The sequence below is a fragment of the Phyllostomus discolor genome, chromosome 3, assembly GCF_004126475.2.
Source record: "Phyllostomus discolor isolate MPI-MPIP mPhyDis1 chromosome 3, mPhyDis1.pri.v3, whole genome shotgun sequence".
Classification (NCBI taxonomy): Eukaryota; Metazoa; Chordata; class Mammalia; order Chiroptera; family Phyllostomidae; genus Phyllostomus; species Phyllostomus discolor.
This window is the reverse complement of record NC_040905.2, coordinates 17,264,074-17,281,205: the sequence shown is the minus strand read 5'-3', so window position 1 is coordinate 17,281,205 and position 17,132 is coordinate 17,264,074.

Genomic DNA, 17,132 nt, shown 5'->3' with positions numbered 1-17,132 from the left:
GTGTGAAAAATGCTCCCTCTTAAAGATCTACAATAGATATTAATATACAAGAAAATCTTATTAAATTCATTTGTTTTAGGTTTCAATCCAAAGTTAAAGGATTTGTATTCAATGATACCTGTAGCTATTCTCCTGAAGTGGAAAGGACTCCACCTTGGTAAACATGTGAATATGAGAACATTACATCCACTAGCTGCAAAATGTTATCTTCAAATATTCCATTCTGAACAATTTTTCCGAATCAAGATAAAGAACTGGGTGTAGATATTAGAATACATTATATCCTTTCAAAGAATAGCATATACACAGGTATACCTTATTTTATTGCATTTTACCTTAGCACTTCAGAGTTTTTTTCCTTCCTGTTTTTCTCTTTTCCCCACTAATTAAAGTCAAGACTCTCCAAGAGCAAAAAGATTATACCTTGCCTTCAGTTTTGCTGTGAACCTTTTCTAAAAAAATAATACCACAAATATCTGGTAGTAATTGTTCCCCTATTTTCATATTCAATTCTTAGGCTTAATTTAATGATATGGGAATGAATATATTAATGACCACCTATCTTTACACTCTGCAAACACTAATTAATACCACACATTACTAAAAAGTGTAAGATTAAAAAGCAAAACCTTTCTTTACTGCTATGTGCTACTGTAGCTTTGAGTAAGAACATATTTAAGAAAAATTAATGAAACTATTAAAGTTTGGAAACATTTTTCCCAGGAAGTCCATTTGTCTCCATTTCCAGTTCTGATGTTATCATAGTATAATCTTAATAACTACTGAGTAACAGGAATAAGTCATTTATATTTATCTCACAGAGATAGTTAAGTATAAAATTAAAAGTTATTTTGTGAAATTTTTTTGTAAAGTGTGTAGTATTATATTTACAGACCCCTAATGGCATTTATGAAAGACTTGGGATAGTCATATGAGGTTTGGGTAAAAATTATAATTTTTCTGACAGGAAAAAAAGAGTTTGTTTTAAGTCTGTATAAGCATAGACTGTATATATATTTTAGAATATTACATGGAACTATAATTAATAGTACATGGAAAAACAGTATATGGGCATCTAATGACTTTAAAACCTTTTGATTCATGGAGACACAGTGAGTTAAATTCTGTTTTTTAAAAGACTTTATTTATATTTTATAGAGAAGGGAAGAGGGAGAGAAATAGCTATGTGTAAGAGAAACATGCCCCCAACTAGGGACCCAGCCCGCAAGGACATATAACCTGGACACCAGTTATGTGTCTTGTCCAGGAATCAAAGGAATCAAACCAGTGACTCTTTAGTTCTTTCACATGTCAGAGCTCAACCCACTGATCCACAACAGCCAGGGCTTAAACTATAATTTTTTATAGCTTGGATACATGAAGAGTTTGCTGATCATACTGCATTATTCAAGCAAAGCAATGTTTTTTGTCATTTGCCTCTAGACTTTGGCACTGAGATCTGTAATATAAAGCATGCCCTTAAACTTTTTAGACCAATTATCTTATTACTGATTTGTTTTCCATAACAACATATAAATTCACCAAAAAATGTGTGTGTGTGTATATTCAGCTCACTGTTATGTAAACCAGAATGTGAGAGCTTATTTAAAGATACCTAGAAATTATCAGAAACAAATTGCTTCTTAGGTCTTCCTGAGAATTAAAAAAATAATAAGTCCCCTCCATTGATTCAGCCTAAGTTCCTCATGGTGTAGTACTCTAGTCAAACCTTGAAATGATTCCACTGATTTTATGATAATATGTGCCCCAAGGAATTGCCACTTTACTAGTGAGAGCAAACAGGGCAGCCTAGCCTCCAGAAAGACAGCATTCTCTGATACTTACTTGGCTACAACTGTGGACTTTAACCCTTCCTGAATTAGCCATTGTCCAAATTGAGACTACACTATTAAATTTAATAGCATTTTAAGCCAAGGGTTTAGGGCCAATTAAGAAATTATAACCTGAGTTATATCTGTATTTTTTTGCTTATGGTTTAAATATACTTTTAAAATGGTTATAATAGAGCACTTCTAATCACAACACTAAAAAATCAAGATTATGAAGTCATTAATTTTTGTTATATATTTTGCTTATGGATTTCCTACATATACTTAATGATTGACTCTTTAAAAACTTAATGTAACTAACATATTTGAATATTACTCTATACGTGATACTTTGTTGTACAGAAACTATTTTTTTCCTTCTTTTTCCTTGCAATTTCTTCCCAAAAAACCAAAGCATGTATGCTTTGGATACATACACACTCTGCTTCTGCAACAGGCACACAACACAACACAGTTCTGAAAGCACATGGGAATAGAGTATGCTAGAGCTGAAGATTGGTTGAAAGTGATAATTGGGGCAAAGTTGTTGAAACTTTGTATAATGAGGAAGTGTGTTGAAACTATATAGGGACAGCCTCCTATTGCTTGAGAGAATGCGATAGCTTATGAAAAAGGAAATAAGAACTGTTAAATATATTTGATGATGACTTTCAGCTTAGTTTGGGACTCTTGCAATTGCTATCAGAGAAACAGAAATCTTTAAAACGCCGGAATTTATTGCAGAATTAACAGCACACTTTGATTAATCAAGGATCTAGCTCAGTCTTTATGAGTAGATTTGATTATATCAACACTCTTCAGATGCAGACATATTGATACAGTTATGTATTGATATAGCAATATATGAAGTGTGGGTATTGCTGGTGATATCTTACTTCCAAATTCACAGGAGCAAAAATGTCTTACCTAGAGGAATGATTAAAAGGTAGGTGTAAAATTTTAGGCATTAAAATCATGTGTTCTTCCTTAAACCATTAATTAATGACAGACCAAGACACATTCTCTGACGTTTACCCTCTATATTTGGGAATTATTTTCCTTTAATAGGTAAAAGTCCCATGATTGTGCACTGAAATCAGTATGGGATTCATTTGCTGGTAGAAGACAGCTACGACTTTTTAAAATTAAATGTATTCAGGTAACATTGGTTAATATGATTATATAGGTTTCAAGTGTAAAATTCTAGGATATGTCATCTGTATATTGCATTGTGTGCTCATCCCTTAAAGTCCAATCTTCTGTCACCATGTATTTGACCTTAGGTGCTGTAACTGTTCACACTGAGAGGATTCACTCAGGATTCAGGCAGATGGAAGAATAAATGTGGAGCCATGGGGATGTCTTACAGCCCTTCATTCCAGGATGGGGCGATCCACGCAGGTTGCAAGCTGCCTGTCCCTACCTGTCCCCACATGTCACACTGCATGTCACCTGTCCCCCTGAATGTCTCAGCATGTCACTTGTCCAACAGCAGGAAGCCCCTAACTCCCTTATATAATAAATGCAAACAAAACCAGCAGGGAGCCAGAATATTGTGCAACACATCATGATTCTGTGCATGCGAGCCCACTTAAGGCTAAGGGAACCGTTTATTGGACCCAGTGTCAAGGCTGTAAGAATACAGCTTATCTTAGTTCCCCAGACATCTGACCAGACATCTGAGTGAGGGAGCCGGATTGCCTCTGTTTACCCTACTCCTCCTTTATCCTTCAATGCCCCCCACTCCCTTCCACTATACTGTTATCTATGTCTATGAGTTTCTGCTTTTCTTGTTTGTTCAGTTGTTGCTTTCAGTTTCACATCCCACACACAAGTGAAATCATATGATTATTGACTTTTTCTGCCTCATCTATTTTTACTTAGCATTATATTCTCAAGATTCACCCATGATGTTGCAAATGGCAGTATTTCTCCTTTTCTTGGGGCTGATTTCATAGTGTATGTATGTATGTACCTGTGTTTGTGCACACACACACACACACACAATCACATCTTTATCTGATCATCTAGTGAGTGTTTCCATTCGGTTGTTTCCATTCCTTGCCACCATGAATACATAAGCTGTTTCTCTTTCTCTTATCTCTTTCAGAGTACTTAGGAAAGGTTGAAAGGGATCATGCTAAATCAGGTCTAATGTACAGCTTAGAAGATCACTGATTTGTTATTTTCCTAAACAGATCTCCATTTCAGGCCCTAAGAGTTCTCTTCTCTGTAGTAAATTTCATACCATAAAGTAAATATAAACCTTTGTACCCATAAAAACTCTGTTATTTTTCCTTGATAAATCCTCTCATCCTATACATCCTGCGAAGTTGGTACTGTAACAGGGTGCAGCCCAGAGGGGAGCCCCAAATAAGGATTTGTAATAGGATCCAGGAGAGCTTGGAGATAATTGGCTCCACACCACAGGGCACACCTGCCCAGAATGCTGGCAGCTGTGGCCAATTGTAGGAGGAGCCAGAAATGGGGCTGTGGAGGAAGACTGGCGCCGGGATTTAAACCCAGTGACGCAGCCATTTGGCGTCTCTCTTTTTGGGACCACGCGTCGCTTGGTGTCTTGGTTTGGACCATGTGGCTTGGGTGAGAGTCAGGACCATGAGGCTTTGGAGGTGCTCCCTTTTGCCACATGGAGGGTGCTGGGAGGACTGTGTGCATTTGTGGGGAACTTTAGTTTGTGTTATTTCAAATGAATAATAAATTCCTTTCCTTTTCACTGAGTCTTGGGCATTGAGAGATATCTTTCCTTTGGCAGCGGACATAACGAACTGGGGAGTTCCTTTGGGGAATAGCATATTGCCCTTTGAGGCCCTCCCTTGTTGCTCTGTAACAGTACTACAGTACTTGTATTCAAATAGTGTAAAAACTCCTGATGTGTTGTGTTTTCTGAGAGTTCAAAGAGCTGTAAGGACTAAATTGCAATCAAAACAGCAAGTTCAAGAGTTGCTTTTTTTAATTTTTTTTTTTAATCCTTGAATATCAGACACTGTTGCAGAAGCTCAGTACAATTTAGTCCCTGGGATCAAATATATCTCCTCCTTGGAAAGAACACTGGAATTGATAAAAAGTCTATGATTTCTGATTAGTCTACACCTCCTCGATGCAAATGCCCTCAACATGTCTGTATCTCCAATGGCTTCTCTGGACTCATGTATTCATAATACTTCCCCTCCCACTGTGCATTCCACAACTCAGGATATGACTTAGTTATTTTTAATAGCTCACCTCTAAAAGGTCCAATGGTGATGCCTTAAAAAAACAAACTTCTCTAAAAACAACTTTTGAGAAAAATCTAAGAATAAATCTTCATGTAATAAAAATAAACTAAGGTATTGAAATAGTTTGGTAATACTAAATTACTCTTTGATTATTGACACTAAGGGCTGTTATTACCCATAACAAGTGAAAAGGGTTGAAGTCCCTTTTTAGTAAAGTAGAAGATAAGCATGATTAAAAATAGAACATACAACATAAAAATAAAAATACCTTGTGTTAATATTTACGGTTAATATTCTGAATCAAGGGACACATTGAAAGTTATATTACTGATTTTTTGTTTAGGAGTCTGTAAATGCTTATATAACTAAAATTATAATGTTTATATTATTTGTTTCCAGTGCAGCAAGAAACAAATACCATAATACAAGTGACAGCGATGTTAACTTTTCTGTAAATCTAGGTCATTGAAGATTTAAACCACTGTAGGGAAAAGCCACTACAAAATAAATTTGAAAGCTCAAGGAGAACAAATCCCAAGGGTTACTTCCCACTAGAAGGAATAAAAAATTGCAATGGGTTCTGGGAAGTTCAATTATAGAAACAGACAACAAGAGGTTTCCAGCCAATTTGAAACTAATTCCATATGTTCTGGAGGAAAAAAGCAGTTGCACAGATAACATCAGCTTAAAACTGAAAGTTGTTGCCTTAGGAGAGACACTAACAAATGGGCTTTATAGTTTGAGCTCTGAGGAAAGAAGGAGGATAGTGATAAAGAGAGAAACAAAGAAACGGACAAAATTATATTCTATCATGCTCACACTCCACAGCTAACACAATGAGTTGCACAACCTGGATAATTCAATGAACACTTGATATATTTTGATAATTATAAATATAAGGCAGTAAAAATAAATCAAAGCATAGAAAGAATCACAGGAATGAAGAGAAATAATAAAACCAGGAACATGAGAAGATATGAAGTCTAAAAGAATGAAAGAAGTGTTTGTTAATCAGTACCATGGCAGTTTCTTGTTCATTTTTTTCTGTTCAGTGTTTCTGTTTACTAAAACTTCCCCAGGCATAAAGCAATATATAATAGCACACAAAATAATCTCAAATATATTTAAACTAAATAAAAATTACATTTTAGCAAATATTTTAAAAACAGTGGAATGATGTTTAAAGTAATGAGATTCTTGCATTTACAGCATAATACTGTCCATTCCAAATAATTTCAATTATTCTAAATATGACTTAAATAATACCAGTATCATAACAGAAAAAAAACACTACTTTAAATTCTGTTAGTATGAACAATATTTTACCTTCTTGATCTACAAAAAGCCATTTTATAAGGTTTACTCTAATAAATTTCAGCTATTCTATTCTACATAATAAAATAAGTAAGTACATAACACAGTTTCCAAGCTTTAATTTTTAAGCTATTGTTTCAGCATATGTTCACTGGCATGATGAACATCTTAGCTACAAAAATCTTAGAAACTTTGTAAGATAAGCATGTGTAAATTGATAAGTATTTGTTTTGATCTAAAAATATATTGTTAGGGGAAATGGTAACCTATTTTAAAAACAAAAAGTCTCTGCTTTTTCAAAGAAATGCTAAAACATTAATTTTCTGAGAGATAAGTCAGTATAACAATGCAATTATTGCAGTTATATAATAAAATATTATATAAGTATCAATAAGATATTTCACATTCAATATAAAATATATATTGAAATATCTCATTCAAAAACAGATGAGTCTGTTTTGAAAACAAGACTATATTATTAATTAAAATTGTTTTGTAAGTTATAACATAAGTTATATTATCAACAATGAAATTATATTTATCAACAGAGGCACAGAAGAAGGACAGTTCAGTTCCCACACTCCTGTCATAAAGAAAGTCCAGGGAAGTGTAACCTCCCTTATAGATTACCCTTATGAATGTATGACACTAAAGAGTGACCACAGAGCCTCATGCCATCAGCTACTTTAGAGCAGAACGCTCTTCTTACAGTTAACTCTTGATACCCAGTAGAGTAACTTGTATTATTTTTATGTTCTAGTTATTTAGTCTTTTCATTTATTTGTTGAATTGTTGTGCAAGTACAGTTGTCTCTATACTCTCACCCCCACCCCACCCACCCCCACTTCCCACTCTCGATCCCACCTCCTTTTGGCGTTGTACCTTATATTCTTTGTTGGTATGTGTTGTTTTTTTACCAGTAAAGTAATGGGGATTTCTATGTCCAAAACAATAGTTAGTCTGAATATTCACCTTTTATATGATACAATATCAAGAATTCACTTGAGAAAGTTCAATCCCACACAGAATGGAGAAAGCCACTGGGGATCATTGTCCCTTTATTAGCAGTATATATATATGATATATATATATCATAAATTATACTGAACCTCAACAAACTGAACTCACAAGAAAATCAAACTTAATCCAAAATGACAAGTTCCTCAGGGCAAAGATGGAACATAAGGGCCACTTCATCTTCAGCACAGCAATGCTGGGAGATTAAAATCAAGAAAAGAGAAACTAAAGTCCAAAATATCAGGTATGTTCAATTTAGGACAGCAGTTCTCAATCCAGGGGAATTGTGCCCTTCAGGGGACAATTGGCAATATCTGTACACATTTCTGGTCATCAAATTGTTGTGGACTGTAGGAGACACACCCTATGATCACCTCTAACTGTCCATGAATCCTGTGTTATCATCTGCTACTCTACCTTGAGTGTGGGTGGGACTTTTGACTTTTTTCTAACAAAGATAAGGCAAAAGTGATAGGATGCCACTGTCATGACTATGTTTTATCACATAAAACGTCACCATAAAGTGAGGGTTTCTCTCTCTCTCCCTCTCTCTCTCTCTCTCTCTCTCTCTCTCTCTCACTCTCTCTTTCTCTCTCTTGTTGGGCAGTTAAGTCATTCCTAACTTCTGACCCAGGAAAAAGAGTGAGGTTGTAAATATGCATATTATTTTAAACTCCTACTTTTGTGATAATTTTTCATGCAATAATAGGAAAGTAATATAGATTACTACTGGTATCTAGTGGGTAGAGAACAAGAACCTTGTTAAATATCCTAAAATGCACAGGAGAGTGCCTTATAACAAGGCATTATCTGGCTCAAAATGTAAATAATGTCAAGATTTAGAGAACATGGGCCAGAATAGAGAACAATGACAACAGCCTTCCCACTGCATCACCTCTGTCTTGGGGATGTACCCATGTGGGAGGAGATGGGCTGCAACTGTGCAACAGACAAAAACTGCTTCCCCTGTACCCTTTCCTCATATGGATCAAAACTTTTAAGTTGATGTGAAAAGGGCACCAAACCCTGCCTCCCCCATGGCCATGGAAAATCTTCTGCTTTAAGGAGAGGGACAGAAACAGAAATGCATCTGCCACTGTGAGACAAGTAGGAAATATCCCTCCCCCCTACATTCAGGCAATGCTAATGGGAGAAACTTACTGTGAGACAAAGAGATGAACAAAAAGTCTTGGGACTCAGGGTTCTGCCTCAGTTCAAAGAAAAAGTCTGATGCCACCAAGAAGAGCATGACATTTTTCCACCCCAAAATCTACCAAAGAAAACAGGCAGAGTTCGGCTGGTGAGAGGGGGTACAGGAATGCTGGGAAGGCACCACCCTCAGACTAAGGTTCAAGACTGAGGTTTGTGGTGTACTAAATATTAGCCCTGCAAAGATGTATACATACCAATTCCAGGAACCTGTGAATAGGCTTTTTTCCTGGCAGAAGGGACCTTGCACATGTGATTAAGGTAAGGATATATTTTTAAAGATTTTATTTATTTATTTTTAGAGGGGGAAGGGAGGGAGAAAGAGAGAGAGAGAAGCATCACTGTGTGGTTGCTGGGGGCCGTGGCCTGAAACCCAGGCATGTGCCCTGACTGGGAATTGAACCTGCAATGCTTTGGTCGCAGCCCGCGCTCAATCCACTGAGCTACGCCAGCCAGGGCAAGGTAAGGATATTTTTGATGGGAAGATTATTCTGGATTATCCCATAGTCAGGATTCTCTCCTTTCTCAGTTACTTATGTCCCAAAAACAAACATAATATGAAGGAGGTTTATAATCTTTTTTGTTTATTTTAAATTTGTTTTACAAGAAGAGCAAAGGATGAGGATGAGTCAATGGATGTAAAAACAGAGGACAGCATGAAGTTCAGCTTTCAGAATTTTTTAAGGAGTTGTTGACTCTTCTCTGGCCTGACTCCCAGATCCATGCAACATATGTGTTGCAAATGTATGGTGGTTAATATTCCCCTAACACACACTCACATGCATATCGACAGTAACACAACCAGTTTACAATTAGACAACGCTTCACTCTTAAACATGAGTGTACTGGACAGACAAGAAACAAAAAAGACAAGAAAGTATCCACTTGAGGAAGAGTTCTCACATGAAAGCCAAAATAAAAATAAATAAAATAACTCAGAGGAAAACAGAATATATGCTATCAGAAATAATAGGTAAGAAGAAATGTTCGGGTAGACTGTAGACAATTGCTCATCATGCAAGAAAAGCGTGTTATTGAGAGAAACAGTGAAGAATAAAGAATGTTCATAGAAACTAAATACATCACAGCAGGAAAAGGAAGTAGAAACAAAACTGAGATAGTCTTTTAGAGTAGACAGTCAATGCATATTTTTTCTGTAAAGGACAAAATAGGAAATCTGTTAGGCTTGTCAGATCATACAATGTCTGTCACTGCTACTGAATTCTGCTACTTTACAGAGAAAGGGCCCAAAGACAATATTTAAACAAATGAGTAGGAGCCTAACTCTAATGAATTTTTACAAACACAGGCAGCAGGATGCAATTAGCATTGGAATTGCTGATCTCAGTCCTAGGGAAGTTAATAAAAAAGAAAACCAAAATTGGAGGCTCAAAATCTGGTATCTTATATATGACAAAAAATATATAAAAGAAATAGAAGAAAACCAGGAGAAGATTACCAAATAAGTGATGAATAAACTTCACTAAAATTAAAGCATTGGTCTCCAGATTAGAGAGGACAAAGTAAACTTGCAGGATATTATGCAGAAGTAAAAGATGTAAATAAATATGTATATGCAAAAAGGAGAAATATGTGCAAACTTAATAAAAATCTACATAGTATGATATACTTTATGATACTTGATATGTAACACATATATTGTTAATCTTACTCACTTGAATTAATTTTACCATTTTCATATTGTAATCTATTTTATCTAATATTACCATATTATTTTTGATATTTTCTTCCATACATTTAATTTTTTAAAATATTTTATTTATTTATTTTTAGAGAGAGGGGGAGGGAAGAAGAAAGAGAGGGAGAGAAAAATCAATGCGTGGTTGCCTCTCCTGTGCCCCCACACTGAACACCTGGCCTGCAACTCAGGCAAGTGTTCTGACTAGGAATTGAACCAGCAACCCTTTTGTTCATAGCCTGTGCTGAGTCCACTGAGCTACACCAGCCAGGGCATTATTGTTTCACTGTATTTTACTCCTATATATTTTCTGACTTATTTTGAAACTTCTAATGTTTATTTTATTTTTAATATATATCTTCAAACATTATAGGCTACAAGATTTTTTCAGGTAAGAATAAATGTAGAATTTCTCTCTCCTTTTAAATGACTTATTCATCTTTTCACACATGCTATAATTTACAATATCTAATAGCAATATATGATTACAAGTTATTTTGCTTCCAATTGTCTGTCTTTGAAAACTTTTGCCTATTTTGTATTGCTTTGTTTGATTTTACAAATTGTACTATTTAATAGATTATTTCAAACATGTTATTTGACCAACATTATTTAAGAACTACAGATGTACAGTAAACAAAATTTCTCTCCAATTTTTTCCTTATTGATTTAAAACATTTTAACATTGAAATTAAATCTTTCTGCATCAATATTCACATAGAAATAAACTTAGATTTATTTTCACAATTTTTATTATAATATTACATGTTCAACTTTGGAATTTTGAAAATATATAAATTCTATAAAGTAATTAGCCATTAACAAGATAAAATATAACTATTTTAAGAGACTGAATTATCTTTCTGAATAAGAGTGAAAATGAAAAACAATTTAAGTGTTTCTTTGAGTGTGAATTTTATAAGCATTTTATATCATACAAAATTTAAATTAATTTTTCCTTTTTATGCTAAATAAAGTTTTAAATGTTATTTACAAAAGAAATCCACTTTGTGTATTAATTTCTCTAGAGTCAATTTCTTTAAAGTTTTAAAGACACCAAATTAACTGGCTAAAAATCTTTCTGGGAAACTAATCTTGGAATTTTTGTTATCTATTAGTTTATCTTGATATTTTACTGAATTTATTTTAATGCTTTTTTTTGTTAATTTGCAAGTAAAGTACCTCTAATTTTGCTGACTTCCACTATTAATATAATTTAACTTTTATTTTCTTAAAATGCAGAAAATAAAAACTAGAGACCAAAGTAATAAAATGACTTCATCACACAGCTGATCAATATGGGAATCTACATTACTTGACTCCAAGAGATTGTTTTGAAGGCATTAATGTTACTTCTTTCAGATATAATTTAGGTCTTTATTTCTGTAATTTTAAAGAAATTGGTTTGAATGTTAAAATTGGTTTTTCCTAATATATATTCTATATCCTTCAACCCATAACAAAGCAGCTACTTAGTGGCTATCCTTTCTCTAGTTACCCAGATATTCTTTGGACTGTAGCTCAAAATACTAGATATTCATAAACTTCGAGTTTAATTCAAAAGAAAAGGTTTAGGAAAAAAATGGTATAGAAAAGTAGAACAGTGTGCTTTTAATTTTATACTATGATAAATCTTCTATAAGCACATTTTCTCAGTAACACTTAAAACAATCTATTTGGTTATTTATAGTAAGTATTTAACGGATTCATGTTTAAAGAGCATGAACTGTTGATAGTTATACTCATCCTAACTATTCATGCTGTCTTATAATTAGCTTCTACATGGGTTTAAAATTGTTGTGATAATTGAACTAGAAGTAGGGTTTCACTAGTCTTTTATGATAATCAAAAACCTTTATCTATAATCTATATGGTGATGACATCGTTGAGATAATGAAAGTAAATTGCTGACAAAGATACATGATGATAATTCTGATTTAAAAAAATGTGCCCACTAAAATTTTTGAGAGATTGCTCTTATCTCCTTTTAATCCTTGCAGTTGAGTGGGAATGTTTTGTTTATAGTGGAAATTTAAATGATGAAATAGGCACCTGGGTTTGTGTCACTTGCAATGTTAATAGCTGTTAACAATTCAAGGAGTTTAATAAATCTCAAAATCATACATGATTTGAATGATCAATGATGTCATTCATCTTTAATCAAATCTGATTCTGTGCACTATAATAATTAAAATGTATTATTAATTTCTTTAAGGCAGTTGCTATTTGCAGGTGTCTCCTTAACTTTGAAATAAGATATCATTCAGGAGTTTTAGATTAGGAGAGTTTTTAAATTTTATTTAAAGAAAACAAAATCATGTGAATTGTATAATCAAGTCCTCTAGAAAAGGAAGGATCTTTGAATGTTCTATATGTATATATATTTAGCCAACTAAAGTCTTTTTGCTATTGTTCATCAAGCGTGCATGCCTTTCTCCATAGGATGAAAAACAAACAACTCTATAGTCCATAAATACATGAGAGCACCTTCAAAACAGAGCATTACAATCGTAATTATTGTGCATGCATAATTATATTTTCATAACTTTCTTATGGATGAAAGCTATATCAATTTATATGGCCTAAATAAAAATGATTAAGAATGGAGCTTAAATAAATTAAAGTTATTACACAAATAATTTTAAAGGTGAATTAACACGATTAAGAAAAATATAGCTAATAAAAATGAGTCCATAAATTTACATTTGGGGTTATGAAAGAAAATACAATTGTAAGGAAATAAAAATTTAATTATGGTTAGTCTCTTCTTTCTCTAATTATATATTATAAATGTATGTTTAGAGTTAAAGGATATGTACCTATACATAACAAAATATATATCATCTATAATATTTTATATTTACATATATCTACATGTAAATTATATGATTTAAATATGATGCATTACCCATATATATTACAAGTATAAATACACATCAATATACAATAGGACTGGTGTAGAACCTAAGAAATGCAGTCAGCCCTTCTTCATTTTTAGCAGAAAAGAGATCACAAAGAATGGGCCTAAGTTCAAGCAGTCCCAGGACTGTTTGCCTACGCCATTTTTGTTCCACCTGATTGACAGACCCAACCATCAGAACTTCATTCCAGGGCACAGGATAGCTGTGGGAGCGGGCAAGGCACTTCCACTGACTTCTCTACATGCTTCCTAGAGGCTCTACTTACTTTGCTTAAGGTAAATAAATAGACGTACACAAAGTCACACATTCTACACATACACACAGATGGGCATGGACACACATGGTTTTCCAATCTCAAGACTATAAATAGATTTGAATTTGGGTGTTGAGCACACAACACAATATACAGCTCATGCATCAGAGAAATGTACACTTGAAACTTATGGAATCTTTTAAAAATGTCAGCCCAATAAATTTAATTTAAAAAAATATTTGGGTTCAGGTAATTCTTCATAGATAGACATAGGTTTAGATATATTTTATATGTTTCATATATTTTTATTTAAAAAGGAAAGGCGAATAAAATATTAATATTAATATTCTTTGAGTAATAGATTATAGGCACTTTTTTCTTTAATGCTTCCATTTGCTCCCAAATTTCTTCTTATTATTACTGAATATATATACATGGTTTACTCATAAAACCTTTTATCTAGCATCACTGCTAAATAGCTGAAATTTATTGAAATCAATAAGAAACTTTTACAGATATTAAGCAAATATATCATCTGTGAAACTAATTATATTCTTTCTTTCAAATGTTTAAAGCCTTTAATGGATTTTCTTGCCTATATTGAGCTAGGTACAATTTTCAGTACAATGTTGAGTGGAATCACAACAGACATCTTTGTTTTGTCTCAAAAATGTAAATTAATTTAACATTAAATGCAATGTTTGTCATAGGTTATCAGATTAATGCGAACCCTTGCATTTCTACTTGTTCCAAACTTATATATTAAATAGGTTTTGATTTTTGTCAATTACTTTTTGTGCATCTTTTGAGATGATGATGTTATTTATCTCTTTCCTTATGTTATTATAGTTAACATTAATTTGTATGAATTCATGAAATGAATGAATCTAGATGGTGATGCATTATTATTCAATACACACATTATTCACTTTATTAATATCTTCTTTTCCTTAACATTTTTGTTTCAGTTTTTATAAGTGAAATTGACCAGTAACATTCATGTCAAGATAAACTTAAATTTGGGATAATGAAAATTCCTAACTCAGTCATTTTGACTAACTCATAATTCCTGAGTCATTCTCTAACTCAGAAGAGATTTTACAAGACAATTTTTTTTTCCTTTTATGTTCATAGGAAAAATAGACTTTTCCTATTGAAACAATTGAGTTGTCAGTTTGTGTGTGTGTGTCTGACAAAATTTTCCATATAAACTCAATTTACCTAATAGAAATAGAATAATTTACATTTTCATTTTTGCATCTGTTTTGATTATTTCTGTATATCCAGATTATGCTCCACAGTGGCTAAGTATTCTAATATACTTTCTAAAAGTCATAAAAATGAAGTCTCATTTTGTTTTCAACACCAAGGATTCATAGAGCTACTCTTAATTTATGACATCTATCCATGGTGCCTACTGTTACTTACTTCCTTTAATTTGTTTAACCAATAATTTATACTTTTCATCTTTGTAAAAATAAGCTCTTTTCATTTATATCCTGATAAAAATGACTATTTTTAAGATAATAGATTTTTTCTAATTTTTATTGTCTTCTTTGAACCATCTGTTATTTAGAGTAAATGCATTAATTTTGAAATATGCTTTTATTTTTCTACTCATTATTTTAATTTCCAATACATCTTATATTGGTCAGAGATCAGAATTTCTTTAAAAATATTAAAATTTGCTTTATGACCTACAAGCAGTCATTCAGTAATTGTTCCATTTGAATGATTATCATTCAGTTGACAATTTCAATAGTGTATATCTCTATTTGTTCTGTATGTTGGCCAGATCTATAGTATTCTTTCTTGTCTCCTTGTTTACTTAGTTTCTAAGAGAAGTATGTTAATACTTTATTGTGATTATGGATTTGTCTATTTTCCTAGTAATTTCATCTTTTAAAAATTAACCAGAACCCTGGCTGGCATGGCTCAGTGGATTGAATGATGGACTGTGAAGCAAAGGGTCACTGGTTAGATTTCCTGTCAGAGCACATGCCTGGGTTGAGGGCCAGGCCCCCAGTAGGGAGGGTGCAAGAAGCAACCATACATTGATATCTCTCTCCCTCTCTTTCTCCTTCACTTCCCCCCTCTCTAAAAATAAATAAAATCTTAAAAAAATAATCCACCCAGAGACACATGAAAGGATGCTCAGCATTACTGATTTGCATCAGAGTTGCAAATCAAAACTACAATGAGATTCACACTGGTCAGAATTGCCATCATAAAAAAAAATCAACAAACAATAGTGCTGGTGCAGTTGTGAAAAAGGGGAACCTTAGTATACTGTTGGTGGCAATGCAGACTGGTGCAGAAACTGTGGAAAACAGTATGGGATTTCCTCAAAAAACTAAAAATGGAACTGCCTTTTGATCCAGTGATTCCACTGTTGAGATTATACCCCATGAATCCTGAAACACCAATTCAAAAGAAACTCTGCACCCCAATGTTCATAGCAGCACAATTTATAATAGCGAAGAGCTGGAAGCAACCTAAGAACCCATTAGCAAATGAGTGGATCAAAAGCTATGCAGAAGTCCCTGACTGTTGTGACTCAGCAGATTGAATGCCAGCCTGGGAACCAAACTGATTTGATTCCCAATCATGGCACATGCCTGCGTTGCAGGTCAGGTCCCCAGTTGGGGGCATGCCAGAAGCAATCACACATTGATGTTTCTCTCCCTCTCCTTCTCCATCCCTTCCCTTCTCTCTAAAAATAAATAAATAAAATCTTTCAAAAAAAAAAAAAACTATGCATCAGAAGGAAGGAGCTAGCTCCTACCCTTTGTGACAACATGGATGGAACTGGAGAGCGTTATGCTAAGTGAAATAAGCCAGGCAGTGAAAGACAAATATCATATGATCTCACCTATAAGTGGAACATAATCAACAAAACAAACAAGGAGGCAAAATATAACCAGAGACATGGAAATAGAACTCACAGTAACCAGAGGAAAGGAGGGTGAGCATAAGGAGGGAAAGATGGGAGGGGTCATCAGGGAACATGTATAAAGGACCCAGAGACAAAGCCAAAGGAGGGTAGGACTGAGGGTGGGAGGTGGGAGTGGGTGCGGCAGGGGAAGGTGGTGGCAGGAAAATGGAGACAACTGTACTTGAACAACAAGATTAACAAAAACATGTAATGTTAAAACAGATAAAATAAAGATATGCTATTAGGGACAAGCAAGTCTGAAAAACACATCTTCCTGGATTATAAACTATGATTATATTTCTGAAATGGCCCTCTTTTTCTAATAATATTTTCTATCTAGTCATTACTGGTATAAATATACCAAAATTTTATTTGTGTTTACATGATATTTTTCTCATTATTTTAACTTATTAGTTTCTCATGTAAAAGACATATTTTTAGGCTACATGAAGATAGGCCTTGTCCGCTGTCTAACAATTTGTCTACTTTGAACAGATTATCCTTCATTATTTATTATTTGTGGCTTAAACATAACCTTTTACAATTTATTGTTTAATTTGCTTCTCTAGTTATGTGATTCTATATTTCTCTGTGTATGCATTTAAGTTAATTATATTTTATTATTCCACTTTGAATTATTAGCTTTATGACAAAAAGGACTACAAATATGACACCCTGCCTTCATTTACAGTGTTACATTAATTTTGTGGCTGTGTGTA